The following is a 24,734-nucleotide window of genomic DNA, read 5'->3' as shown; positions in this document are numbered from 1 at the left end:
GTGGTGTTCGGGCAGTGTAGGGGGTCGTGCTGGGTGAGCTGTTTCAGGGTTTAGGGCAGTGCAGTGGTGTTCGGGCAGTGTAGGAGGTCGTGCTGGGGTGTTGTTTCTGGGTTTAGGGCAGTGCAGTGGTGTTCGGGCAGTGTGGGGGGGTCGTGCTGGGGCTGGTGTTTCATGGTTTAGGGCAGTGCAGCGGTGTTCGGGCAATGTAGGGGGTCTTGCTGGGGCTGGTGTTTCAGGGATAATGTGTTCAGGCAGTGTAGGGACTCATGCGGGGGCTGGTCTTTCAGGGTTTAGGGCAGTGCAGTGGTGTTCGGACAGTGTAGGGGGTCGTGCGGGGGCTGGTGTTTCAGGGTTTAGGGCAGTGCGGTGGTATTTGGGCAGTGTAAAGGGTTGTGCGTGGGCGGGTGTTTCAGAGTTTAGGGCAGTGCAGTGGTGTTCGGGCAGTGTAGGGGGTCGTGCTGGGGCTGGTGTTTCAGGGTTTAGGTCAGTGCAGTGGTGTTCGGGCAGTGTAGGGGGTTGTGCGGTGGCTGGGGTTTTAGTGTTTACGGCAGAAGTGTGGTGTTCGAGCAGAGTAGGAGGTCGTGCTGGGGGTGGTGTTTCAGGGTTTAGGGCAGTGCAGTGGTGTTTGGATATTGTAGGGGGTCGTGCAGGGGGTGGTGTTTCAGGGTTTAGGGCAGTGCTGTGGAGTTCCGGCAGTGTAGGGGGTCATGCTGGGATGGTGTTTCAGTTTTAGGACAGTGTAGTGGTGTTCAGGCAGAGTAGGGGGGTCGTGCTGAGGGTGGTGTTTCAGGGTTTGGGAAAGTGGTGTGGGTAGTGTAGGGGGTCGTGTTGGGGCTGATGTTTCAGGGTTTAGGGCAGTTCAGTGGTGTTTGGGCAGTGTAGGGGGTGGTGCAGTGGGTGGTGTTTCAGGCTTTAGGGCAGTGCAGTGTTGTCTGGGCAGTGTAGGGGGTCATGCAGGGGGTGGTGTTTCAGGTTTTAGGGCAGTGTAGTGGTGTTCAGGCAGAGTAGGGGGTCCTGCTGGGGGTGGTGTTTTAGGGTTTGGGGCAGTGGTGTTCGGGTAGTGTAGGGGGTCATACTGGGGCTGGTGTTTCAGGGTTTAGGGCATTGCAGTTGTGTTTGGGTAGTGTTGGGGTTCGTGCTGGGGCTGGTGTTTTATGATTTAGGGCAGTGCAGTGGTGTTCGGGCAGTGTAGGGGATCGTGCTGGGGCTGGTGTTTCAGGGTTTGGGGCAGCACAGTGGTGTTCGTGCAGTGTAGGGGGTCGTGCTGGCTGGTGTTTCAGGGTTTAGGGCAATGCAGTGGTGTTAGGGCAGTGTAGGGGGTCGTGCTGGTGCTGGTGTTTCAGGGTTTAGGGCAGTGCTGTGGTGTTTGGGCATTGTAGGGGGTTGTGCTGGGGCTGGTGTTTCAGGGTTTTGGGCAGAGCAGTGTTGTTCGGGTAGTGTGGGGGTTCATGCTGGGGGTGGTGTTTCAGGGTTTATGGCAGTGCATTGGTGTTCGGGTATTGTAGGGGGTCATGCTGGGTGTAGTGTTTAAGGGTTTAGGGAAGGGGTGTTCAGGCAGTATAGGGGGTCTTGCTGGAGGTGATTTTTCAGGTGTTAGGGCAGTGCAGTAGTGGTCGGGCAGTGTAGGGGGTCTTGCTGGGGGTAGTGTTTCAGGGTTTAGGGCAGTGCAGTGGTGTTCGGGCAGTGTAGGGGGTCGTGCGGGGAGTGGTGTTTTAGGGTTTAGGACAGTGCAGTGGTGTTCGGGCAGTTTAGGAGGTCGTTCTGGGGTTGGTGTTTTAGGGTTTAGGGAAGTGCAGTGGTGTTCGGGCAGTGTAGAGGGTCATGCTGGGGGTGGTGTTTCAGGGTTTAGGGCAGTGCAGTGGTGTTCGGGCTGTGTAGAGGGTCGTGCAGGGGGTGGTATTTCAGAATTTAGGACAGAGCAGTGCTGTTCGGGCAGTGTAGGGGGTTTTGCACGGGGTGGTGTTTCAGGGTTTAGGCAGTGGTGCAGTGATGTTCGGGCAGTGTAGGGGGTCTGGCAGGGGGTGGTGTTTCAGGGTTTAGGGCAGTGGTATTCGGGCAGTGTAGGTGGTCTTGCTGGGGGTGGTGTTTCAGGGTTTAGGGCAGTGGTGTTCGGGCAGTGTAGTGGGACCTGCTGTAGGTGGTGTTTTAGGGCTTAGGGCAGTGCAGTGGCGTTCGGGAAGTGTGAGGGGGTCATGCTGGGGGTGGTGTATGGGCAGTATAGGGGTTCGTTCTGGGGCTGGTGTTTTAGAGTTTAAGGCAGTGCAGTGGTGTTCGGGCAGTGTAGGGGTCGTGCTGGGGGTGGTGTTTCAGGGTTTAGGGCAGTGCAGTGGTGTTCGGCACTGTAGGGGGTTGTGCTGGTGGTGGCGTTTCAGGGAATAGGGCACTCCATTGGTGCTCGGGCAGTGTAGGGGGTCTTGCTGGGGGTGGCGTTTCAGAGATTAAGGCAGTGCAGTGGTGTTTGGGCAGTGTAGGGGGTCGTGCAGGGGGGTGGCGTTTCAGGGTTTAGGGCAGTGCAGTGGTGTTAGGGCAGTGTAAGGGGTCGTGCTGGGTCTGGTGTTTCAGGGTTTGGGGGAGTGCAGTGGTGTTCGGGCAGTGTAGGGGGTCATGCTGGGGGTGGCGTTTCAGGGTTTAGGGCAGTGCAGTGGTGTTCGGGCAGTGTAGGAGGTCGTGCTGCGGGTGGTGTTTCAGGGTTTAGGGCAGTGCAGTGGTGTTCGCGCAGTGTAGGAGGTTCTGCTGGGGGTGGTGTTTTAGGATTTAGGGCAGTGAAGTGGTGTTCGGGCAGTGTGGGCGGTCGTGCTGGGGCTGCTGTTTCAGGGTTTAGGGCAGTGCATAGGTGTTCGGGCAGTGTAGGGGGTTGTGCTGGGGCTGGTGTTTTAGTGTTTATGGTAGAGCAGTGGTGTTCGAGCAGAGTAGGGGGTCGTGCTGGGGGTGGTGTTTCAGGGTTTAGGGCAGTGCAGTGGTGTTCGGGCAGTGTAGGGGGTCATGCAGGGGGTGGTGTTTCAGGGTTTATGGCAGTGCAGTGCTGTTCAGGCATTGTAGGGGGTCGTGCAGGGGGTGGTGTTTCAGGTTTTAGGGCAGTGTAGTTGTGTTTGGGCAGAGTAGGGGGTCGTGTTTCAGGGTTTGGGAAAGTGGTGTTCGGGTAGTGTACGGGGTCGTGTTGGGGCTGATGTTTCAGGGTTTAGGGCAGTGCAGTGGTGTTTGGGCAGTGTAGAGGGTGGTGCAGGGGGTGGTGTTTCAGGGTTTAGGGCAGTGCAGTGGTGTTCGGGCAGTGTAGGGTGTCGTGCAGGGGGTGGTGTTTCAGGTTTTAGGACAGTGTAGTGGTGTTCGGTCAGAGTAGGGGGTCGTGCTGGGGCTGGTGTTTCAGGGTTTGGGGCAGTGGTGTTCGGGTAGTGTAGGGGGTCATGCTGGGGCTGGTGTTTCAGGGTTTAGGGCAGTGCAGTTGTGTTCGGGCAGTGTAGGGGGTCATGCTGGGGCTGGTGTTTCAGGATTTAGGGCAGTGCACTGTTGATCGGGCAGTGTAGGGGATCGTGCTGGGGCTGGTGTTTCAGGGTTTGGGGCAGTGGTGTTCGGGCAGTGTAGGGGGTCGTGCTGGCACTGGTATTTCATGTTTTTGGGCAGAGCAGTGGTGTTTGGGCAGTGTAGGGGGTCTTGTTGGGGTTGGTGTTTCAGGGTTTAGGGCAGTGGAGTAGTGTTCGAGCAGTGTAGGGGGACTTGCTAGGGGTGGTGTTTCAGGGTTTAGGGCAGTGGTGTTCGGGCAGTGTAGGGGTTGTTGCTGGAGGTTATGTTTCAAGGGTTAGGGCAGTGCAGTAGTGTTTGGGCAGTGTAGGAGGTCGTACTGGGGCGGGTGTTTCAAGGTTTATGGCAGTTCAGTGGTGTTCCGGCAGTGTAGGGAGTCATGCAGGGGGCGGTATTTCAGGGTATTGGGCAGAGCAATGGTGTTCGGGCAGTGCAGGGGTGCTTGCTGGAGGTTATGTTTCAAGGGTTAGGGCAGTGCAGTAGTGTTTGGGCAGTGTAGGAGGTCGTACTGGGGCGGGTGTTTCAAGGTTTATGGCAGTGCAGTAGTGTTTGGGCAGTGTAGGAGGTCGTACTGGGGCGTGTGTTTCAAGGTTTATGGCAGTGCAGTGTTGTTCGGGAAGTGTAGGGAGTCATGCAGGGGGTGGTATTTCAGGGTATAGGGCAGAGCAATGGTGTTCGGGCAGTGTAGGGGGTCTGGCAGGGGATGGTGTTTCAGTTTTTAGGGCAGTGGTATTCGGACAGTATAGGGGGTCTTGCTGGAGGTGATGTTTCAGGGTTTAGGGCAGTTCACTGGTGTTCGGGCAGTGTAGGGGGTTGTGCTGGCTGGTGTTTCAGGGTTTAGGGCAGTGTAAGGGGTCGTGCAGGGAGTGGTATTTCAGGGTTTAGGGCAGAGCAGTGGTGTTCAGGCAGTGTACGGGGTCGTACTGGGGGTGGTGTTTCAGGGTTTAGGACAGTGCAGTGGTGTTCGGGCAGTGTAAGGGGTCATGCAGGGGGTGATATTTCAGGGTTTACGTCATAGCAGTGGTGTTCGGGCGTTGTAGGGGTCTTGCAGGGGGTGGTGTTTCTGGGTTTAGGGCAGTGGTGTTCGGGCAGTGTAGGAGTTCTTGCTGGGGGTGGTGTTTCAGGGTTTAGGGCAGTGGTGCAGTGGTGTTTGGGCAGTGTAGGGGGTCTGGCAGGGGCTGGTGTTTCAGGGTTTAGGGCAGTGCAGTGGTGTTTGGGCAGTGTAGGGGGTCATGCTGGGGGTGGCGTTTCAGGGTTTGGGGCAGTGGTGTTCGGGTAGTGTAGGGGGTCATGCTGGGGCTGGTGTTTCAGGGCCCGATTCACAGAAATAACTTAAGACAAAATCCTAAACTTACTACTTTTGGTATTCACAGAAGTTAGGATTGTGTCTTAAGTTTGTCTTAAGACAAACTTAAGACAGACTTAAGACAGACTTAAGACAGACTTAAGACAGACTTAAGACAAACTTAAGACAGACTTAAGACAGACTTAAGACAGACTTAAGTTAGGATTTTGTCTTAAGTTTGTCTTAAGTCTGTCTTAAGTTTGTCTTAAGACAAAATCCTAAATTCTGTGAATACCAAAAGTAGTAAGTTTAGGATTTTGTCTTAAGTTAGTTCTGTGAATCGGCCCCTCAGGGTTTAGGGCAGTGCAGTTGTGTTTGGGCAATGTAGGGGGTCGTGCTGGGGCTGGTGTTTCAGGATTTAGGGCAGTGCAGTGTTGTTCGGGCAGTGTAGGGGATCGTGCTGGGGCTGATGTTTCAGGGTTTAGGGCAGTGCAGTGGTGTTCGGGCAGTATAGGGGGCCATGCTGGCTGGTGTTTCAGGGTTTAGGGCAGTGCAGTGGTGTTCGGGCAGTGTAGGGGGTCGTGCTGGGGCTGGTGTTTCAGGGTTTAGGGCAGTGGTGTTCGGGCAGTGTGGGGGGTCATGCTGTAGCTGGTGTTTCAGGGTTTTGGGCAGAGCAGCGGTGTTCGGGTAGTGTAGGGGGTCGTGCTGGGGGTGGTGTTTCAGGGTTTAGGGCAGTGCAGTGGTGTTCAGGCAGAGTAGGGGGGTCTTGCTGGGTGTGGTGTTTCAGGGTTTAGGGCAGTGGTGTTCGGGCAGTGTAGGGGGTCTTGCTGGAGGTGATGTTTCAGGTGTTAGGGCAGTGCAGTAGTGTTTGGGCAGTGTAGGGGGTCTTGCTAGGGGTAGTGTTTTAGGGATTAGGGCAGTGCAGTGGTGTTCGGGCAGTGTAGGGGGTCGTGCTGCGGGGGTGTTTTAGGGTTTGGGCAGTGCAGTGGTGTTCGGGCAGTTTAGGGGGTCGTGCTGGGGGTGGTATTTTAGGGTTTAGGGAAGTGCAGTGGTGTTCGGTCAGTGTAGGGGGTCATGCTGGAGGTGGTGTTTCAGGGTTTAGGGCAGTGCAGTGGTGTTCGGGCTGAGTAGGGGGTCGTGCAGGGGGTGGTATTTCAGGGTTTAGGGCAGAGTAGTGGTGTTCTGGCAGTGTAGGGGGTTTTGCAAGGGTTGGTGTTTCAGGGTTTAGGGCAGGGGTGTTCGGGCAATGTAGGAGGTCTTGCTGGGGGTGGTGTTTCTGGGTTTAGAGCAGTGGTGCAGTGGTGTTCGGGCAGTGTAGGGGGTCTGGCAGGGGGTGGTGTTTCAGGGTTTATGGCAGTGGCATTCGGGCAGTGTGAGTGGGTTGTGTCGGGGCTGGTGTTTCAGGGCTTAGGGCAGTGCAGTGGTGTTCGAGCAGTGTAGGGGTCGTGTTGGGGGTCGTGTTTGGGCAGTGTAGGGGTTCGTTCTGGGGCTGGTGTTTTAGAGTTTAGGGCAGTGCAGTGGTGTTCAGGCAGTGTAGGGGTCATGCTGGGGGTGGTGTTTCAGGGTTTAGGGCAGAGCAGTGGAGTTCGGGCAATGTGGGGGGGTCGTGCTGTGGCTGGTGTTTCAGGGTTTAGGGCAGTGCAGTGGTGTTCGGGCAGTGTAGGGGGTCGTGCTGGGGATGGTGTTTCAGGGTTTAGGGCAGTGCAGTGGTGTTCGGGCAGTTTTGGCGGTCGTGCTGGGGCTGGTGTTTCAGGGTTTAGGGCAGTGCAGTGGTGTTCGGGGATTATAGGGGGTTGTTCGGGGGCTGGTGTTTCAGGGTTTATTGCAAGGCAGTGGTTTTCAGACAGTGTAGGGGGTCGTGCGGGGGCTGGTGTTTCAGGGTTAAGGTCAGTGCAGTGGTGTTCGGGTAGTGTAGGGGGTCGTGTGGGACTTGCCTTTCAGGGTATTGGGCAGTACAGTGGTGCTCGGGCAGTGTAGGGGGTCATGCGTGGGCTGGTGTTTTAGGGTTTAGTGCAGAGCAGTGGTGTTCGAGCAGATTAGGGGGTTGTGGTGGGGGGTGTTTCAGGGTTTAGGGCAGTGCAGTGGTGTTCGGGCAGTGTAGGGGTCATGCAGGGGGTGGTGTTTCAGGGTTTAGGGCAGTGCAGTGGTGTTCGGGCAGTGTAGGGGGTCGTGTAGGGGGAGGTGTTTCAGGTTTTCGAGCAGTGTAGTGGTGTTAGGGCAGAGTAGGGGTTTGTGCTGGGGTGGTGTTTCAGGGTTTGGGGCAGTGGTTTTCGGGTAGTGTAGTTGGTCGTGCTGGGGCTGGTGTTTCAGGGTTTAGGGCAGTGCAGTGGTGTTTGGCCAGTGTAGGGGGCCGTGCTGGTTCTGGTGTTTCAGGGTTTAGGGCGGTGCAGTTGTGTTCGGGCAGTGTAGGGGGTCATGCTGGGGCTGGTGTTTCAGGGTTTAGGGCAGTGCAGTGGTGTTCGGGCAGTGAAGGGGGTTGTGCTGGGGCTGATGTTTCAGGCTTTAGGGCAGTGCAGTGGTGTTCTTGGAGTATAGGGGGTCATGCTGGGGCAGGTGTTTCAGGGTTTAGGGCAGCACAGTGGTGCTCGGGCAGTGTAGGGGGTCATGCGGGGGCTGGTGTTTTAGGGTTTAGTGCAGAGCAGTGGTGTTCAGGTAGTGTAGGGGTTCGTGCTGTGGGGGTGTTTTAGTGTTTGGGCAGTGCAGTGGTGTTCGGGCAGTTTAGGGGGTCGTGCTGGGGGTGGTATTTTAGGGTTTAGGGAAGTGCAGTGGTGTTCGGGTAGTGTAGGGGGTCGTGCTGTAGGTGGTGTTTCAGGGCTTAGGGCAGTGCAGTGGTGTTCGGGCTGTGTAGGGGGTCATGCAGGGGGTGGTATTTCAGGGTTTAGGGCAGAGTAGTGGTGTTCGGGCAGTGTAGGGGGTTTTGCAAGGGTTGTTGTTTCAGGGTTTAGGGCAGGGGTGTTCAGGCAATGTAGGGGGTCTTGCTGGGGGTGGTGTTTCAGGGTTTAGGGCAGTGCAGTGTTGTTCGGGCAGTGTAGGGGTCGTGCGGGGTTGGCGTTTCAGGGTTTAGGGCAGTGCAGTGGTGCTCGGGCAGTGTAGGAGGTCATGCGTGGGATTGTGTTTTAGGGTTTAGGGCAGAGCATTGGTGTTCGAGTAGATTAGGGGGTCGTGCTGGGGGGTGTTTCAGGGTTTAGGGCTGTGCAGTGGTGTTCGGGCAGTGTAGGAGGTCGTGCTGGGGGTGGTGTTTCATGGTTTAGGGCAGAGAAGTGGTGTTCGGGCAGTGTAGCGGGGTGTGCTGGGGCTAGTGTTTCAATGTTTAGGGCAGTGCAGTGGTGTTCGGGCAGTGTAAAGGGTCTTGCCGAGGGTGGTTTTTCAGGGTTTAGGGCAGTGCAGTTGTGTTCAGGCAGTTTAGGGGGTCGTGCTGGGTCTGGTTTTTCAGGGTTTAGGGCAGTGGAGTGGTGTTCGGGCAGTGTAGGGGGTCATGCTGGGGGTAGCGTTTCAGGGTTTAAGGCAGTGCAGTGGTGTTCGGGCAGTGTAGGAGGTTGTGCTGGGGGTGGTGTTTCAGGGTTTAGGGCAGAGCAGTGGTGTTCGGACAGTTAAGGGGGTTGTGCTGGTGTGGTGTTTCAGGGTTTAGGGCAGTGCAGTGGTGTTCATGCAGTGTGGGGGGGTCATGCTGGGGCTGGTGTTTCAGGGTTTAGGGCAGTGCTCGGTGTTCGGGCAGTGAAGGGGGTTGTGCTGGGGCCGGTGTTTCAGGATTTAGGGCAGTGCAGTGGTGTTCGGGGACTATAGGGGTCATGCTGGGGCTGGTGTTTCAGGGTTTAGGGCAGTGCAGTGGTGTTCGGGCAGTGTAGGGGGTCGTGCGGGACTGGCGTTTCAGGGTATTGGGCAGGACAGTGGTGCTCGGGCAGTGTAGGGGGTCATGCGTGGGCTGGTGTTTTAGGGTTTAGTGCAGAGCAGTGGTTTTCGAGCAGATTAGGGGGTTGTTGTGGGGGGTGTTTCAGGGTTTAGGGCAGTGCAGTGGTGTTCGGGCAGTGTAGGGGGTCATGCAGGGGGTGGTGTTTCAGGGTTTAGGGCAGTGCAGTTTTGTTCGGGCAGTGTAGGGCGTCGTGCAGGGGGAGGTGTTTCAGGTTTTAGAGCAGTGTAGTGGTGTTAGGGCAGAGTAGGGGTTCGTGCTGGGGGTGGTGTTTCAGGGTTTGGGGCAGTGGTGTTCGGGTAGTGTAGTTGGTCGTGCTGGGGCTGGTGTTTCAGAGTTTAGGGCAGTGCAGTGGTGTTTGGCCAGTGTAGGGGGCCGTGCTGGTTCTGGTGTTTCAGGGTTTAGGGCAGTGCAGTTGTGTTCGGGCAGTGTAGGGGGTCATGCTGGGGCTGGTGTTTCAGGGTTTAGGGCAGTGCAGTGGTGTTCGGGCAGTGAAGGGGGTTGTGCTGGGGCTGGTGTTTCAGGATTTAGGGCAGTGCAGTGGTGTTCTTGGAGTATAGGGGGTCATGCTGGGGCTGGTGTTTCAGGGTTTAGGGCAGCACAGTTGTGCTCGGGCAGTGTAGGGGGTCATGCGTGGGCTGGTGTTTTAGGGTTTAGTGCAGAGCAGTGGTGTTCGAGCAGATTAGGGGGTCGTTGTGGGGGGTGTTCCAGGGTTTAGGGCAGTGCAGTGGTTTTCGGGCAGTGTAGGGGGTCATGCAGGGGGTGGTGTTTCAGGGTTTAGGGCAGTGCAGTGGTGTTCGGGCAGTATAGGGGGTCGTGCAGGAGGAGGTGTTTCAGGTTTTAGAGCAGTGTAGTGGTGTTAGGGCAAAGTAGGGGTTCGTGCTGGGGTGGTGTTTCAGGGTTTGGGGCAGTGGTGTTCGGGTAGTGCAGTTGGTCGTGCTGGGGCTGGTGTTTCAGGGTTTAGGGCAGTGCAGTGGTGTTTGACAGTGTAGGGGCCGTGCTGGTTCTGGTGTTTCAGGGTTTAGGGCGGTGCAGTTGTGTTCGGGCAGTGTAGGGGGTTGTGCTGGGGCTGATGTTTCAGGCTTTAGGGCAGTGTAGTGGTGTTCTTGGATTATAGGGGGTCATGCTGGGGCTGGTGTTTCAGGGTTTAGGGCAGCACAGTGGTGCTCGGGCAGTGTAGGGGGTCATGCGTGGGCTGGTGTTTTAGGGTTTAGGGCAGAGCAGTGGTGTTCGGGTAGTGTAGGGGTTCGTGCTGCTGGGGTGTTTTAGGGTTTGGGCAGTGCAGTGGTGTTTGGGCAGTTTAGGGGGTCGTGCTGGGGGTGGTATTTTAGGGTTTAGGGAAGTGCAGTGGTGTACGGGTAGTGTAGGGGGTTGTGCTGGAGGTGGTGTTTCAGGGCTTAGGGCAGTGCAGTGGTGTTCAGGCTGTGTAGGGGGTCATGAAGGGGGTGGTATTTCAGGGTTTAGGGCAGAGTAGTGGTGTTCGGGCAGTGTAGGGGGTTTTGCAAGGGTTGGTGTTTCAGGGTTTAGGGCAGGGGTGTTGAGGCAAAGTAGAAGGTCTTGCTGGGGGTGGTGTTTCAGGGTTTAGGGCAGTGCAGTGGTGTTCGGGCAGTGTAGGGGTCGTGCGGGGCTGGCGTTTCAGGGTTTAGGGCAGTGCAGTGGTGCTCGGGCAGTGTAGGAGGTCATGCGTGGGATTGTGTTTTAGGGTTTAGGGCAGAGCATTGGTGTTCGAGTAGATTAGGGGGTTGTGCTGGGGGGGGTGTTTCAGGGTTTAGGGCTGTGCAGTGGTGTTCAGGCAGTGTAGGAGGTCGTGCGTGGGATTGTGTTTTAGGGTTTAGGGCAGAGCATTGGTGTTCGAGTAGATTAGGGGGTTGTGCTGGGGGGGGTGTTTCAGGGTTTAGGGCTGTGCAGTGGTGTTCAGGCAGTGTAGGAGGTCGTGCTGGGGGTGGTGTTTCATGGTTTAGGGCAGAGAAGTGGTGTTTGGGCAGTGTAGGGGGGTGTGCTGGGGCTAGTGTTTCAATGTTTAGGGCAGTGCAGTGGTGTTCGGGCAGTGTAAAGGGTCTTGCCTAGGGTGGTTTTTCAGGGTTTAGGGCAGTGCAGTTGTGTTCGGGCAGTGTAGGGGTCGTGCGGGGCTGGCGTTTCAGGGTTTAGGGCAGTGCAGTGGTGCTCGGGCAGTGTAGGAGGTCATGCGTGGGATTGTGTTTTAGGGTTTAGGGCAGAGCATTGGTGTTCGAGTAGATTAGGGGGTTGTGCTGGGGGGGGGTGTATCAGGGTTTAGGGCTGTGCAAGGGTGTTCAGGCAGTGTAGGAGGTCGTGCTGGGGGTGGTGTTTCATCGTTTAGGGCAGAGAAGTGGTGTTCGGGCAGTGTAGGGGGGTGTGCTGGGGCTAGTGTTTCAATGTTTAGGGCAGTGCAGTGGTGTTCGGGCAGTGTAAAGGGTCTTGCCTAGGGTGGTTTTTCAGGGTTTAGGGCAGTGCAGTTGTGTTCGGGCAGTTTAGGGGGTCGTGCTGGGTCTGGTGTTTCAGGGTTTAGGGCAGTGGGGTGGTGTTCGGGCAGTGTAGGGGGTCGTGCTGGGGGTAGCGTTTCAGGGTTTAGGGCAGTGCAGTGGTGTTCGGGCAGTGTAGGAGGTTGTGCTGGGGGTGGTGTTTCAGGGTTTAGGGCAGAGCAGTGGTGTTCGGACAGTTAAGGGGGTTGTGCTGGTGTGGTGTTTCAGGGTTTAGGGCAGTGCAGTGGTGTTCGGGCAGTGTGGGGGGGTCATGCTGGGGCTGGTGTTTCAGGGTTTAGGGCAGTGCTTAGTGTTCGGGCAGTGAAGGGGGTTGTGCTGGGGCTGGTGTTTCAGGATTTAGGGCAGTGCAGTGGTGTTCGGGGACTATAGGGGTCATGCTGGGGCTGGTGTTTCAGGGTTTAGGGCAGTGCAGTGGTGTTCGGACAGTGTAGGGGGTCGTGCGGGACTGGCGTTTCAGGGTATTGGGCTGTACAGTGGTGCTCGGGCAGTGTAGGGGGTCATGCGTGGGCTGGTGTTTTAGGGTTTATTGCAGAGCAGTGGTGTTCGAGCGGATTAGGGGGTTGTGGTGGGGGGTGTTTCAGGGTTTAGGGCAGTGCAGTGGTGTTCGGGCAGTGTAGGGGGTCATGCAGGGGGTGGTGTTTCAGGGTTTAGGGCAGTGCAGTTTTGATCGGGCAGTGTAGGGGGTCGTGCAGGGGGAGGTGTTTCAGGTTTTAGAGCAGTGTAGTGGTGTTAGGGCAGAGTAGGGGTTCGTGCTGGGGGTGGTGTTTCAGGGTTTGGGGCAGTGGTGTTCGGGTAGTGTAGTTGGTCGTGCTGGGGCTGGTGTTTCAGGGTTTAGGGCAGTGCAGTGGTGTTTGGCCAGTGTAGGGGGCCATGCTGGTTCTGGTGTTTCAGGGTTTAGGGCAGTGCAGTTGTGTTCGGGCAGTGTAGGGGGTCATGCTGTGGCTGGTGTTTCAGGGTTTAGGGCAGTGCAGTGGTGTTCGGGCAGTGAAGGGGGTTGTGCTGGGGCTGGTGTTTCAGAATTTAGGGCAGTGCAGTGGTGTTCTTGGAGTATAGGGGGTCATGCTGGGGATGGTGTTTCAGGGTTTAGGGCAGCACAGTGGTGCTCGGGCAGTGTAGGGGGTCATGCGTGGGCTGGTGTTTTAGGGTTTAGTGCAGAGCAGTGGTGTTCGAGCAGATTAGGGGTCGTTGGGCGGGGTGTTTCAGGGTTTAGGGCAGTGCAGTGGTTTTCGGGCAGTGTAGGGGGTCATGCAGGGGGTGGTGTTTCAGGGTTTAGGGCAGTGCAGTGGTGTTCAGGCAGTATAGGGGGTCGTGCAGGAGGAGGTGTTTCAGGTTTTAGAGCAGTGTAGTGGTGTTAGGGCAAAGTAGGGGTTTGTGCTGGGGTGGTGTTTCAGGGTTTGGGGCAGTGGTGTTCGGGTAGTGTAGTTGGTCGTGCTGGGGCAGGTGTTTCAGGGTTTAGGGCAGTGCAGTGGTGTTTCGCCATTGTAGGGGGCCGTGCTGGTTCTGGTGTTTCAGGGTTTAGGGCAGTGCAGTGGTGTTCAGGCAGTGAAGGGGGTTGTGCTGGGGCTGGTGTTTCAGGATTTAGGGCAGTGCAGTGGTGTTCAGGGAGTATAGGGGGTCATGCTGGGGCTGGTGTTTCAGGGTTTAGGGCAGTGCAGTGGTGTTCGGGCAGTGTAGGGAGTCTTACTGGGGGTGGAGTTTAAGGGTTTAGGGCAGTGGTGTTCAGGCAGTGTAGGGGGTCATGCTGGGGGTGGTGTTTCAGGGTTTAGGGCAGTGCAGTGGTGTTCGGGCAGTGTAGGGGGTCATGCTGGGGGTAGTGATCAGGTTTTAGGGCAGTGCAGTGGTGTTCGAGTAGATTAGGGGGTTGTGCTGGGGGGGGGTGTATCAGGGTTTAGGGCTGTGCAGTGGTGTTCAGGCAGTGTAGGAGGTCGTGCTGGGGGTGGTGTTTCATCGTTTAGGGCAGAGAAGTGGTGTTCGGGCAGTGTAGGGGGGTGTGCTGGGGCTAGTGTTTCAATGTTTAGGGCAGTGCAGTGGTGTTCGGGCAGTGTAAAGGGTCTTGCCTAGGGTGGTTTTTCAGGGTTTAGGGCAGTGCAGTTGTGTTCGGGCAGTTTAGGGGGTCGTGCTGGGTCTGGTGTTTCAGGGTTTAGGGCAGTGGGGTGGTGTTCGGGCAGTGTAGGGGGTCGTGCTGGGGGTAGCGTTTCAGGGTTTAGGGCAGTGCAGTGGTGTTCGGGCAGTGTAGGAGGTTGTGCTGGGGGTGGTGTTTCAGGGTTTAGGGCAGAGCAGTGGTGTTCGGACAGTTAAGGGGGTTGTGCTGGTGTGGTGTTTCAGGGTTTAGGGCAGTGCAGTGGTGTTCGGGCAGTGTGGGGGGGTCATGCTGGGGCTGGTGTTTCAGGGTTTAGGGCAGTGCTTGGTGTTCGGGCAGTGAAGGGGGTTGTGCTGGGGCTGGTGTTTCAGGATTTAGGGCAGTGCAGTGGTGTTCGGGGACTATAGGGGTCATGCTGGGGCTGGTGTTTCAGGGTTTAGGGCAGTGCAGTGGTGTTCGGACAGTGTAGGGGGTCGTGCGGGACTGGCGTTTCAGGGTATTGGGCTGTACAGTGGTGCTCGGGCAGTGTAGGGGGTCATGCGTGGGCTGGTGTTTTAGGGTTTATTGCAGAGCAGTGGTGTTCGAGCGGATTAGGGGGTTGTGGTGGGGGGTGTTTCAGGGTTTAGGGCAGTGCAGTGGTGTTCGGGCAGTGTAGGGGGTCATGCAGGGGGTGGTGTTTCAGGGTTTAGGGCAGTGCAGTTTTGATCGGGCAGTGTAGGGGGTCGTGCAGGGGGAGGTGTTTCAGGTTTTAGAGCAGTGTAGTGGTGTTAGGGCAGAGTAGGGGTTCGTGCTGGGGGTGGTGTTTCAGGGTTTGGGGCAGTGGTGTTCGGGTAGTGTAGTTGGTCGTGCTGGGGCTGGTGTTTCAGGGTTTAGGGCAGTGCAGTGGTGTTTGGCCAGTGTAGGGGGCCATGCTGGTTCTGGTGTTTCAGGGTTTAGGGCAGTGCAGTTGTGTTCGGGCAGTGTAGGGGGTCATGCTGTGGCTGGTGTTTCAGGGTTTAGGGCAGTGCAGTGGTGTTCGGGCAGTGAAGGGGGTTGTGCTGGGGCTGGTGTTTCAGAATTTAGGGCAGTGCAGTGGTGTTCTTGGAGTATAGGGGGTCATGCTGGGGCTGGTGTTTCAGGGTTTAGGGCAGCACAGTGGTGCTCGGGCAGTGTAGGGGGTCATGCGTGGGCTGGTGTTTTAGGGTTTAGTGCAGAGCAGTGGTGTTCGAGCAGATTAGGGGTCGTTGTGGGGGGTGTTTCAGGGTTTAGGGCAGTGCAGTGGTTTTCGGGCAGTGTAGGGGGTCATGCAGGGGGTGGTGTTTCAGGGTTTAGGGCAGTGCAGTGGTGTTCAGGCAGTATAGGGGGTCGTGCAGGAGGAGGTGTTTCAGGTTTTAGAGCAGTGTAGTGGTGTTAGGGCAAAGTAGGGGTTTGTGCTGGGGTGGTGTTTCAGGGTTTGGGGCAGTGGTGTTCGGGTAGTGTAGTTGGTCGTGCTGGGGCAGGTGTTTCAGGGTTTAGGGCAGTGCAGTGGTGTTTCGCCATTGTAGGGGGCCGTGCTGGTTCTGGTGTTTCAGGGTTTAGGGCAGTGCAGTGGTGTTCAGGCAGTGAAGGGGGTTGTGCTGGGGCTGGTGTTTCAGGATTTAGGGCAGTGCAGTGGTGTTCAGGGAGTATAGGGGGTCATGCTGGGGCTGGTGTTTCAGGGTTTAGGGCAGTGCAGTGGTGTTCGGGCAGTGTAGGGAGTCTTACTGGGGGTGGAGTTTAAGGGTTTAGGGCAGTGGTGTTCAGGCAGTGTAGGGGGTCATGCTGGGGGTGGTGTTTCAGGGTTTAGGGCAGTGCAGTGGTGTTCGGGCAGTGTAGGGGGTCATGCTGGGGGTAGTGATCAGGTTTTAGGGCAGTGCAGTGGTGTTCGGGCACTGTAGGGGCTCGTGCTGGGGGTGGTGTTTCAGGGTTTAGGGCAGTGTAGTGATGTTCGGGCAGTGTAGGGGGTCGTTCTGGGGCTACTGTTTCAGGGTTTTGGGCCGAGCAGTGGTGTTCGGGCAGTGTAGAGGGTTGTGCTAGGTGTAGTGTTTCAATGTTTAGGGCAGTGCAGTGGTGTTCGGGCAGAGTAGGGGTTCATGCTGGGGGTGGTGTTTCAGGGTTTGGGGCAGTGGTGCTCGGGTAGTGTAGGGGGTTGTGCTGGGGCTGGTGTTTCAGGGTTTAGGGCAGTGCAGTGGTGTTTGGCCAGTGTAGGCGGCCGGGCTGGTGTTTCAGGGTTTAGGGCAGTGCAGTTGTTTTCGGGCAGTGTAGGGGGTCATGCTGGGGCTGGTGTTTCAGGGTTTAGGGCAGTGCAGTGGTGTTCGGGCAGTGTAGAGTGTCGTGCTGGGGCTGGTGTTTCAGGATTTAGGGCAGTGCAGTGGTGTTCTGGCAGTGTAGGGTGTCATGCTGGGGCTGGTGTTTCTGGGTTTAGGGCAGTGCAGTGGTGTTCGGGCAGTGTAGAAGGTCTTCCTGGGGATAGAGTTTCAGGGTTTAGGGCAGTGGTGTTCGGGCAGTGTTGGGGGTCTTGCTGTAGGTGATGTTTCAGGGTTTAGGGCAGTGTAGTAGTGTTCAGGCAGTGTAGGGAGTCCTGCTGGGGGTAGTGTTTCAGGGTTTAGGGCAGTGCAGTTTGGGCAGTGTAGGGGTCATGCGGGGCTGGTGTTTCAGGGTTTAGGGCAGTGCAGTGGTGCTCGGGCAGTGTAGGAGGTCATGCGTGGGATTGTGTTTTAGGGTTTAGGGCAGAGCATTGGTGTTCGAGTAGATTAGGGGGTCGTGCTGGGGGGTGTTTCAGGGTTTAGGGCTGTGTAGTGGTGTTCGGGCAGTGTAGGAGGTCGTGCTGGGGGTGGTGTTTCAGGGTTTGGGGCAGTGGTGTTCGGGTAGTGTAGTTGGTCGTGCTGGGTCTGGTGTTTCAGGGTTTAGGGCAGTGGGGTGGTGTTAGGGCAGTGTAGGGGGTCGTGCTGGGGGTAGCGTTTCAGGGTTTAGGGCAGTGCAGTGGTGTTCGGGCAGTGTAGGAGGTTGTGCTGGGGGTGGTGTTTCAGGGTTTAGGGCAGAGCAGTGGTGTTCGGACAGTTAAGGGGGTTGTGCTGGTGTGGTGTTTCAGGGTTTAGGGCAGTGCAGTGGTGTTCGGGCAGTGTGGGGGGGTCATGCTGGGGCTGGTGTTTCAGGGTTTAGGGCAGTGCTCGGTGTTCGGGCAGTGAAGGGGGTTGTGCTGGGGCTGCTGTTTCAGGATTTAGGGCAGTGCAGTGGTGTTCGGGGACTATAGGGGTCATGCTGGGGCTGGTGTTTCAGGGTTTAGGGCAGTGCAGTGGTGTTCGGGCAGTGTAGGGGGTCGTGTGGTACTGGCGTTTCAGGGTATTGGGCAGTACAGTGGTGCTCGGGCAGTGTAGGGGGTCATGCTTGGGCTGGTGTTTTAGGGTTTAGTGCAGAGCAGTGGTGTTCGAGCAGTGTAGGGGGTCATGCAGGGGGTGGTGTTTCAGGGTTTAGGGCAGTGCAGTTTTGTTCGGGCAGTGTAGGGGGTCGTGCAGGAGGAGGTGTTTCAGGTTTTAGAGCAGTGTAGTGGTGTTAGGGCAGAGTAGGGGTTCGTGCTGGGGGTGGTGTTTCAGGGTTTGGGGCAGTGGTGTTCGGGTAGTGTAGTTGGTCGTGCTGGGGCTGGTGTTTCAGGGTTTAGGGCAGTGCAGTGGTGTTTGGCCAGTGTAGGGGGCCGTGCTGGTTCTGGTGTTTCAGGGTTTAGAGCAGTGCAGTTGTGTTCGGGCAGTGTAGGGGGTCATGCTGTGGCTGGTGATTCAGGGTTTAGGGCAGTGCAGTGGTGTTCGGGCAGTGAAGGGGGTTGTGCTGGGGCTGGTGTTTCAGGATTTAGGGCAGTGCAGTGGTGTTCTTGGAGTATAGGGGGTCATGCTGGGGCTGGTGTTTCAGGGTTTAGGGCAGCACAGTGGTGCTCGGGCAGTGTAGGGGGTCATGCGGGGGCTGGTGTTTTAGGGTTTAGTGCAGAGCAGTGGTGTTCAAGCAGATTAGGGGTCGTTGTGGGGGGTGTTTCAGGGTTTAGGGCAGTGCAGTGGTTTTCGGGCAGTGTAGGGGGTCATGCAGGGGGGGGTGTTTCAGGGTTTAGGGCAGTACTCGGTGTTCGGGCAGTGAAGGGGGTTGTGCTGGGGCTGGTGTTTCAGGATTTAGGGCAGTGCAGTGGTGTTCGGGGACTATAGGGGTCATGCTGGGGCTGGTGTTTCAGGGTTTAGGGCAGTGCAGTGGTGCTCGGGCAGTGTAGGGGGTCATGCGTGGGCTGGTGTTTTAGGGTTTAGTGCAGAGCAGTGGTGTTCGAGCAGATTAGGGGGTTGTGGTGGGGGGTGTTTCAGGGTTTAGGGCAGTGCAGTGGTGTTCGGGCAGTGTAGGGGGTCATGCAGGGGGTGGTGTTTCAGGGTTTAGGGCAGTGCAGTTTTGTTCGGGCAGTGTAGGGGGTCGTGCAGGGGGAGGTGTTTCAGGTTTTAGAGCAGTGTAGTGGTGTTAGGGCAGAGTAGGGGTTCGTGCTGGGGGTGGTGTTTCAGGGTTTGGGGCAGTGGTGTTTGGATAGTGTAGTTGGTCGTGCTGGGGCTGGTGTTTCAGGGTTTAGGGCAGTGCAGTGGTGTTTGGCCAGTGTAGGGGGCCGTGCTGGTTCTGGTGTTTCAGGGTTTAGGGCAGTGCAGTTGTGTTCGGGCAGTGTAGGGGGTCATGCTGTGGCTGGTGTTTCAGGGTTTAGGGCAGTGCAGTGGTGTTCGGGCAGTGAAGGGGGTTGTGCTGGGGCTGGTGTTTCAGGATTTAGGGCAGTGCAGTGGTGTTCTTGGAGTATAGGGGGTCATGCTGGGGCTGGTGTTTCAGGGTTTAGGGCAGTGCAGTGGTGTTCGGGCAGTGTAGGGAGTCTTACTGGGGGTGGAGTTTAAGGGTTTAGGGCAGTGGTGTTCAGGCAGTGTAGGGGGTCATGCTGGGGGTGGTGTTTCAGGGTTTAGGGCAGTGCAGTGGTGTTCGGGCAGTGTAGGGGGTCATGCTGGGGGTAGTGATCAGGTTTTAGGGCAGTGCAGTGGTGTTCGGGCACTGTAGGGGCTCGTGCTGGGGGTGGTGTTTCAGGGTTTAGGGCAGTGTAGTGTTGTTCGGGCAGTGTAGGGGGTTGTGCTGGGTGTAGTGTTTCAATGTTTAGGGCAGTGCAGTGGTGTTCGGGCAGAGTAGGGGTTCATGCTGGGGGTGGTGTTTCAGGGTTTGGGGCAGTGGTGCTCGGGTAGTGTAGGGGGTTGTGCTGGGGCTGGTGTTTCAGGGTTTAGGGCAGTGCAGTGGTGTTTGGCCAGTGTAGGGGGCCGGGCTGATGTTTCAGGGTTTAGGGCAGTGCAGTTGTGTTCGGGCAGTGTAGGGGGTCATGCTGGGGCTGGTGTTTCAGGGTTTAGGGCAGTGCAGTGGTGTTCGGGCAGTGTAGAGTGTCGTGCTGGGGCTGGTGTTTCAGGATTTAGGGCAGTGCAGTGGTGTTCTGGCAGTGTAGGGTGTCATGCTGGGGCTGGTGTTTCTGGGTTTAGGGCAGTGCAGTGGTGTTCGGGCAGTGTAGAATGTCTTCCTGGGGATGGAGTTTCAGGGTTTAGGGCAATGGTGTTCGGGCATTGTTGGGGGTCTTGCTGTAGGTGATTTTTCAGGGTTTAGGGCAGTGTAGTAGTGTTCAGGCAGTGTAGGGAGTCCTGCTGGGGGTAGTGTTTCAGGGTTTAGGGCAGTGCAGTTCGGGCAGTGTAGGGGTAATGCGGGGCTGGCGTTTCAGGGTTTAGGGCAGTGCAGTGGTGCTCGGCAGTGTAGGAGGTCATGCGTGGGATTGTGTTTTAGGGTTTAGGGCAGAGCATTGGTGTTCGAGTAGATTAGGGGGTCGTGCTGGGGGGTGTTTCAGGGTTTAGGGCTGTGTAGTGGTGTTCGGGCAGTGTAGGAGGTCGTGCTGGGGGTGGTGTTTCAGGGTTTAGGGCAGAGAAGTGGTGTTCGGCAGTGTAGGGGGGTGTGCTGGGGCTAGTGTTTCAATGTTTAGGGCAGTGCAGTGGTGTTCGGGCAGTGTAAAGGGTCTTGCTGAGGGTGGTTTTTCAGGGTTTAGGGCAGTGCAGTTGTGTTCGGGCAGTTTAGGGAGTCGTGCTGGGTCTGGTGTTTCAGGGTTTAGGGCAGTGGAGTGGTGTTCGGGCAGTGTAGAGGGTCGTGCTGGGGGTAGCGTTTCAGGGTTTAGGGCAGTGCAGTGGTGTTCTGGCTGTGTAGGAGGTTGTGCTGGGGGTGGTGTTTCAGGGTTTAGGGCAGAGCAGTGGTGTTCGGACAGTTAAGGGGGTTGTGCTGGTGTGGTGTTTCAGGGTTTAGGGCAGTGCAGTGGTGTTCGGGCAGTGTGGGGGGGTCATGCTGGGGCTGGTGTTTCAGGGTTTAGGGCAGTGCTCGGTGTTCGGGCAGTGATGGGGCTTGTGCTGGGGCTAATGTTTCAGGATTTAGGGCAGTGCAGTGGTGTTCGGGGACTATAGGGGTCATTCTGGGGCTGGTGTTTCAGGGTTTAGGGCAGTGCAGTGGTGTTCGGGCAGTGTAGGGGGTCTTACTGGGGATGGAGTTTCAGGGTTTAGTGCAGTGGTGTTCAGTCAGTGTAGGGGGTTGTGCTGGGGGTGGTGTTTCAGGGTTTAGGGCAGTGCAGTGGTGTTCGGGCAAGGTAGGGTGTCATGCTGGGGGGTAGTGTTCAGGTTTTAGGGCAGTGCAGTGGTGTTCGTGCAGTGTAGGGGTTCGTTCTGGGGCTGGTGTTTCAGGGTTTAGGGCAGTGCAGTGGTGTTCGGGCAGTGAAGGGGTTGTGCTGGGGCTGGTGTTTCAGGATTTAGGGCAGTGCAGTGGTGTTCGGGGAGTATAGGGGGTCATGCTGGGACTGGTATTTCAGGGTTTAGTGGAGATGTGTGGCTCAATGGTTAGAGCGGCAGACCTCGATGCAGAGCACTGGTCCGGGACCAGGGTTCGATTCCCGGCTCGGCAGGATCTCCTGCTATAAATTCCTCGGACCGGATATTCTCGCCTCAGTGCCTATTCTAATCATGGGTCCCACGCTGCAACTCCGGGCAATAGCTTGCTTAATCTCCACATTGGCCCCAACAGCGCTGGGATGCCTGGCTTCACCATGGGGGTGCCCAGGAGATGACCTTCACACGGAAAGCCAGGAAGGGTTCCTTCAGCGGTATGAGTACAGCGTAGAGGTGATCGGCGCTATATAAATACCTATACATTTACATTTACATTTAGGGCAGTGCAGTGGTGTTCGGGCAGTGTAGGGGGTCTTACTGGGGGTGGAGTTTAAGGGTTTAGGGCAGTGGTGTTCAGGCAGTGTAGGGAGTCGTGCTGGGGGTGGTGTTTCAGGGTTTAGGGCAGAGCAGTGGTGTTCGGGCAGTGTAGGGGGTCGTGCTGGGGGTAGCGTTTCAGGGTTTAGGGCATTGCAGTGGTGTTCGGGCAGTGTAGGAGGTTGTGCTGGGGGTGGTGTTTCAGGGTTTAGGGCAGAGCAGTGGTGTTCGGACAGTGTAGGGGGTCATGCTGGGGCTGGTGTTTCAGGTTTTAGGGCAGTGCAGTGGTGTTCGGGCAGTGTAGGAGGTCGTGCTGGGGCTGGTGTTACAAAGTTTAGGGCCGTGCAGTGGTGTTCGGGCATTGTAGGGGGTCGTGCTGGGGCTGGTGTTTCAGGGTTTAGGGCAGTGCAGTGGTGTTCGGGCAACATAGGGGGTCGTGCGGGGGCGGGTGTTTCAAGGTTGAGGGCAGTGCAGTGGTGTTCGGGCAGTGTAGGGTGTCGTGCGTGGCTGGCGTTTCAGGGTTTTGGGCAGTGCAGTGGTGCTCGGGCAGTGTAGGGGGTCATGCGTGGGCTGGTGTTTTAGGGTTTCGGGCAGAACAGTGGTGTTCGAGCAGATTAGGGGGTCGTGCTGGGGGGGTGTTTCAGTGTTTAGGGCAGTGCAGTGGTATTCGGGCAGTGTAGGGGGTCCTGCAGGGGGTGGTGTTTCAGGGTTTAGGGCAGTGCAGTGGTGTTCGGGCAGAGTAGGGGTTCATGCTGGGGGTGGTGTTTCAGGGTTTGGGGCAGTGGTGCTTGGGTAGTGTAGGGGGTGTGATCTGGGGCTGGTGTTTTAGGGTTTAAGGCAGTGCAGTGGTGTTTGGCCAGTGCAGGGGACCGTGCTGGTGTTTCAGGGTTTAGGGCAGTGCAGTTGTGTTCGGGCAGTGTAGGGGGTCATGCTGGGGCTGGTGTTTTAGGGTTTAGGGCAGTGCAGTGGTGTTCGGGCAGAGTAGAGTGTCGTGCTGGGGGTGGTGTTTCAGGATTTAGGGCAGTGCAGTGGTGTTCGGGCAGTGTAGGGTGTCATGCTGGGGCTGGTGTTTCAGGGTTTTGGGCAGTGCAGTGGTGTTCGGGCAGTGTAGGAGGTCTTCCTGGGGTGGTGTTTCAGGGTTTAGGGCAGTGGTGTTTGGGCAGTGTTGGGGGTCTTGCTGCAGGTGATGTTTCAGGGTTTAGGGCAGTGCAGCAGTGTTCAGGCAGTGTAGGGAGTCCTGCTGGGGGTAGTTTGTCAGGGTTTAGGGCAGTGCAGTGGTGTTCGGGCAGTGTAGGGGGTCGTGCGGGGCTGGCGTTTCAGGGTTTAGGGCAGTGCAGTGGTGCTCGGGCAGTGTAGGGGGTCATGCGTGGGCTGGTGTTTTAGGGTTTAGGGCAGAGCATTGGTGTTCGAGTAGATTAGGGGGTCATGCTGGGGGGTGTTTCAGGGTTTAGGGCAGTGCAGTGGTGTTCGGGCATTGTAAGAGGTCATGCTGGGGGTGGTGTTTCAGGGTTTAGGGCAGAGCAGTGGTGTTCAGGTGTGTAGGGGGTTGTGCTGGGGTGGTGTTACAGGGTTTAGGGCAGTGCAGTGGTGTTCGGGCAGTGTGGGGGGGTCGTGCTGGGGCTGGTATTTCAGGGTTTAGGGCAGTGCAGTGGTGTTCTGGCAGTGTAGGGGGTCGTGCTGGGGCTGGTGTTTTAGGGTTTAGGGCAGTGCTGTGGTGTTCGGGCAGCATAGGGGGTTGTGCGGAGGCTGGTGTTTCAGGGTTTAGGCCAGTGCAGTGGTTTTCAGACAGTGCAGGGGTCGTGCAGGGTTGGAGTTTCAGGGTTGAGGACAGTGCAGTGGTGTTCGGGCAGTGTAGGGGGTCGTGAAGGGCTGGCGTTTTAGGGTTTAGGGCAATGCAGTGGTGCTCGGGCAGTGTAGGGGGTCATGCATGTGCTGGTGTTTTACGGTTTAGGGCAGAGCAGTGGTGTTCGAGCAGATTAGGGGGTCGTGCTGGGGGGTGTTTCAGGGTTTAGGGCAGTGCAGTTGTTTTCGGGCAGTGTAGGGGGTCGTGCAGGGGGTGGTGTTTCAGGTTTTAGGGCAGTGTAGTGGTGTTTGGGCAGAGTACGGGTTCGTGCTGAGGGTGATGTTTCAGGGTTTGGGGCAGTGGTGTTCGGGTAGTGTAGGGGGTCGTGCTGGGGCTGGGGTTTTAGGGTTTAGGGCAGTGCAGTGGTGTTTGGCCAGTGTAGGGGGCCGTGCTGGTGTTTCAGGGTTTAGAGCAGTGCAGTTGTGTTTGGGCAGTGTAGGGGTCATGCTGGGGCTGGTGTTTCAGGGTTTAGTGCAGTGCAGTGGTGTTCGGGCAGTGTAGAGTGTCGTGCTGGTGCTGGTGTTTCAGGATTTTTTGGGCAGTGCAGTGGTGTTTGGGCAGTGTGGGGGGTCGTGCTGGGGCTGGTGTTTCAGGATTTAGGGCAGTGCAGTGGTGTTCGGGCAGTGTAGGGGGTTGTGCTGGGGCTGGTGTTTCAGGGTTTAGGGCAGTGCAGTGGTGTTTGGGCAGTTTAGGGGGTCTTGCTGGGGGTGGTGTTTCAGGGCAGTGCAGTGGTGTTCGGGCAGTGTAGAGGGTCAGTGCAGTTGTGTTTGTGTAGTGAACAGCGCAAGCGCTGCGTCGCTAGGCGAGACCTAAAAAGCATTGTACCAAGATGGCTGCCAACACTTCCTGGCAGGGTATGCTCAGACGTGAGTCCCTTGCTCACTTTGCCACTGGATTCAAGCAAGCCTGGCTGAAGACGGCTAAAATGCCAGAAACCGGTCCTAGGAAGCTTGTTTCCGGTCCAGGGAAGGCATGGCTTGGCAGTTCGGGCTGGACTGTTCCCATGAGGGACAGGGTGAGACTGATTTGCATATGGCCATGTCTGAACTGGGGTGGCAGAGTGGGCTAAAGAACGGTGATGGATCAAACCCAGATCTGTTGACTGGGTGTGAGTGTTTGATTGGTTCTGATGCTCCGTCCATCACCACCCCCTTTTGTACCGCTTTATAGATTTAAAAGCTGCTTTTGATTTAGTGCCAAGGGAGTTTCTTTGAAAATCATTGGGACACCACAGAGGATCTGATAAAATCTTGACCCGGATAATTAGGACCCACTAAGATAATCATACTATACTTCATTGGGGACCCCTGAGGCGAACTTACTGATGCTATCCCTATTAAGAGCGGTGTGAGAGAGTGGTGCGTATTGGCGCCTAACCTTTTCTCACTATATGTTAATGATATTATTTAACACCTGCAGAAATGCAACCATGATTCACCTAAGCTAGCCAGGGTTCCCATATGTGCACTAATGACACATAGTGGACTGCAAAAATTACTAGACAGCTTCAGCAATTACTGCAGACTAAAAGGCCTTGAAATAAATACCAGTAAGATGAAGTATATGGCTATTAGATCACACAAGGGCTTCAAAGTAAATACTTCAGTTGATCAAAACTTATTGAAACAGGTGGCGAATTTTAGCTAACTTGAATTTACAATTGATGCAAAACTTTAATGGAAACTCCGCGTAAATAAAGTAAAGGTAGGATTTCTCCAAAATTCCATGTCAATTGTAACAAAATACGAGGCCACTGACTCCAAGGCAATATCTCCAGCAGTGGACATTTTTAGACATAGGGACAAAACAGCAGCCCTTTATGAGGGAGAATTGTGGGGAGGGGAAAACAAGGTTTCTCTCATGGTAGGAGAGATGAAAATGATACAGATGTTGTTGCGTCTTCCGAAAAACACACCTCTAATTCCGTTATTTTATAATAATGGCATCAAAAGTTTAGAACATCTAGCTGTGTTGAGACTTTTATTATTTTTTATAAGACTCTGGATCATGGAGGAACTCAGTCCCTACAAGCAAGGACTGAAGGAGTTCCTGAAACTCGACGGTGGGCTCACTTTTTCATGGTTCCACCATGTGTGTACCTATTTTAGCAAGCTGGGCCTGAGCAGTTTCTGGAATAACCCTAGCTCAGTGACATTAAGTTCCAAGAACGAGTTGAAATGCACCTACTGGGAATATCTATTAAGGAGTGTGCAGCTCAACCTTAGAAAGGGAAGACTCTCCTCCCAATTTAAATTATCTAAACTACAGCCAAGCTTTGAGTCTTATTTGGATGTTATACAACCCCAACTTGCCAAAGCACTTTTCATGAAATTCTGTTTT

This window comes from Triturus cristatus, chromosome 7, assembly GCF_964204655.1.
Source record: "Triturus cristatus chromosome 7, aTriCri1.1, whole genome shotgun sequence".
Lineage (NCBI taxonomy): Eukaryota > Metazoa > Chordata > Amphibia > Caudata > Salamandridae > Triturus > Triturus cristatus.
Note: the sequence above shows the minus strand (reverse complement) of the source record.